The sequence below is a fragment of the Mus caroli genome, unplaced genomic scaffold (genome assembly GCF_978045245.1).
Source record: "Mus caroli unplaced genomic scaffold, Mus_caroli_1 scaffold_4, whole genome shotgun sequence".
NCBI lineage: Eukaryota > Metazoa > Chordata > Mammalia > Rodentia > Muridae > Mus > Mus caroli.
The window spans coordinates 41,844,969-41,847,949 of NW_028227259.1; the positions used below are offsets into that span (position 1 = coordinate 41,844,969).

Here is a 2,981-nt window from a genome sequence, read left to right on the forward strand (position 1 = left end):
TAATCTTCTTTCTACCTAGCCCCCACTTTTGGGGGTTTGGATATTTTTATTTCTTCAATTTTTTATTATCAGGAGTGACTATAATAAAAAAATATGATTGAATCCCATCATTATTGTCATTATGGAAATGGCTTTAAGAGAAAACTGGCCAGATGAATATTATTGCTTCCCACTTTTTGACTGGTAAATAGTTGCCATTGATAAAACAGACAAGCCCAGAGAATCTGTTGAGAATGTTCAAGATTTGGTATATTATACAACATGCCTGTACTCAATGAGAACACCTAACACATAACTATGTGTACTTCTTGATCTCATCATAGAAGACAAGCACAAAGGCACCACCCATGCCTCCGAGAACGTTGGACCACGCACCCTTGACAAAGCCTTGCTTTCTTCATCGTGACCCATTGTCCGCCAGCAATCAAGTGTGTCTGTATACATGATATCAGTTCCTTTGTATCCTGACTGCATCATCATAAGACGGCGAACAGTATCAAAAGTATAGGAAGTCTGGCCAGCAACAGCTGTGACAGACTGTATAGTCATACAGCTGATGAAGATGTGAGTATTCTTGGGATCTGGGAGCATTCCCTTTGCAATGTCGTAGATACCAAAGTAGGCAGCTCGGTAGATGATAATGTCCTGTACTGACACATTAAAGCCTTGGCCTTTAACCCCTCCCACCAGATTCGTAGGTCTTAACCGGGAAATCACCAAGGTCTATGAATTCCCTTTCAGCTCCAGCTTTGCCCACATCAGCTGCTAGACGGGTACGGGCAAAATCTAGGGGAACAGAAAGCACAAGGATGTGGCTCCTGCGGCACCACCTGATGCCAGGTTCCCTGCAAAATAATGCCAAAACTGGGTCCTCTTGTCCACACCACCCAGAAAGATCTGCTTGTATTTATCTTTGAAGGTAAAGGTGAGAGTCTGTGTGGGGAAGTATCTGATGATGATGGTCAGGTTCCCACGCCAGAAGGACAGGATTCCCTGTTCCTTGGGGATACGAACCATGCAGTCTATAATGCCCTTGTTTTGGTTATCTGCCATGATTTGCTTGCTGGCATGCTGCACCTGAAGCAGCAGCTTGACCTCCTCGGTGGGTGCTACCGCCATTCTGGAGATGGCCGCGGCCACTCCACCAGCCAAGAAGTCCTTGGCGAAGGACACTGTGACATCTGTCATATTGAAAGCAAAAAAAAGAAGAGTCAGGTGAGTGCAGGATAAGACTGGGTTGATAACCGGCTTTGACTGCTGAACTCTGGGGCCAACCTAGCCTTTTTTAATGAATAAGCATGTACAGGCATGTAGTTGTAGGCAGCCAAGCTGGAAATGACATACACCCTGAATCTAAATACAATGCCCCTAACTAGAAGCACAGAAATCCCCGCAGGACTCAGAATATACCACCATAATATGGTCCCAAATATAATGATTTGATACATCATTATGGACATAGGCAGGGGTAGCCCACCTGAACCCAGCACTATGTGAACTGTGGCCTATTAAGAACAATTATATCCTTATCGCCAAAACTGCAGCATGTTTTCTAAGTCGCCTTTTCTAGTTATAGAAATGTGACCTAAAATAGAAGCACTCAAAGGTGTTTGAGTTCCAGGTCGTTTCTTGAACTTGTCTTGTCAGCTTTACTACCTTGATCATTTTGTGATGCTGGAGATAACATTTTAAAGACACATTTTATTTTTAAAGGCAGTTAGAGCTTATACCACCACAAAAGCTAGCACTGAGGGCTTTCTTCCATCCCTTCTGTCTACTTGGGCACATCACCTACTATTGTTATCCATGACAAGAGTGGTCCATTTGTTACAAATGATGAACCTATGTGAATATATCACTTTCTATCAAAGGCTACAGTTTCCTTTAGGGTACAGCCTAGCATTAGACTTTCCATGGATTTAAAGAATGTTCAGTGAGGTACTTGTGCTGCTATACTTCATACTGGCAGGTTTTGGAGCCTTAACCTCTAAGCCTCTAATGCCCTGGCCTCTGGCAACCACTTGTCTTTCTCTTGTCTCTATACCTTTGATGTTTATGGAATGTTCTGTTATTGTAATCATATATTACATCAGATTTCTTTTTCTCATTTAGAGAGACACATTTGATTTCTTCTATATCCTTTTGTGGCTTGATAGCTCGTTTCTGCAGCATAGACTATTAGCCTCATTTCTTAATATATATATATATATATATATATATATATATATATATATATATACATGTATTTATTTATTTATTTATATACATTCTTTCTTTTTTTAGAATTTTTTTGTAAGTCAAAAATTTTCTATTAGATATTTTCTTCATTTACATTTCAAACCCTATCTCCAAAGCCCTCTATACCCTCCCCCTACCCTGCTCCCGAACCCACCCACTCTTGCTTCTTGGCCCTGGCATTCCCCTGTACTGGGGCATATGATCTTTGCAAGACCAAGGGCCTCTCCTCCCATTGATGGCTGACTAGGCCATCCTTATATACATTTTCTATTCACCTAAACTATTGCTTCTTTCTGTCTCTTTTATTTATTTCTAGGACACCATGATATCCTCAGATTTCTATAATTTTATGAGAAGTCTGTACCCAGAATAACTTCTCACTCTTTTCTACTGGATAAGCATTAAAGTTTAGTTTAAATGCTATGTCACCACTGATGATCCCGCTGCACTCATAGGCAGGATTTCTTCCTATTTTATGCACTTTTCATTTTGAACATCTTATTATATAAGTGGCATTTTGTTTTGATTGCTTTGGCTTAAAGCTATTTCCCTATTGGAGCTATGTTTTATTTATTTATTTTTATTTAGTCATGACTCTTAGAATGGAGACATTTTCCTCAGAGATGCTTAATATATATTCTTGTAATAAATGTAGAGAAGGGGAGGGGCAACCAAATAATCTTTCTTGTTATACTATTTGGAAAAGTATGCTTTAAAAAATATCAGTTAGCTTAGTATATCAC

General features: G+C 39.8%; 1 pseudogene; it reads right to left on the bottom strand.

The window, feature by feature from the left end:
* Positions 1-295: 295 nt before the first annotated feature.
* On the bottom strand, positions 296-1,188 carry LOC110294787 (ADP/ATP translocase 2 pseudogene; annotated as a pseudogene).
* Between the last annotated feature and the right edge of the window lie 1,793 nt (positions 1,189-2,981).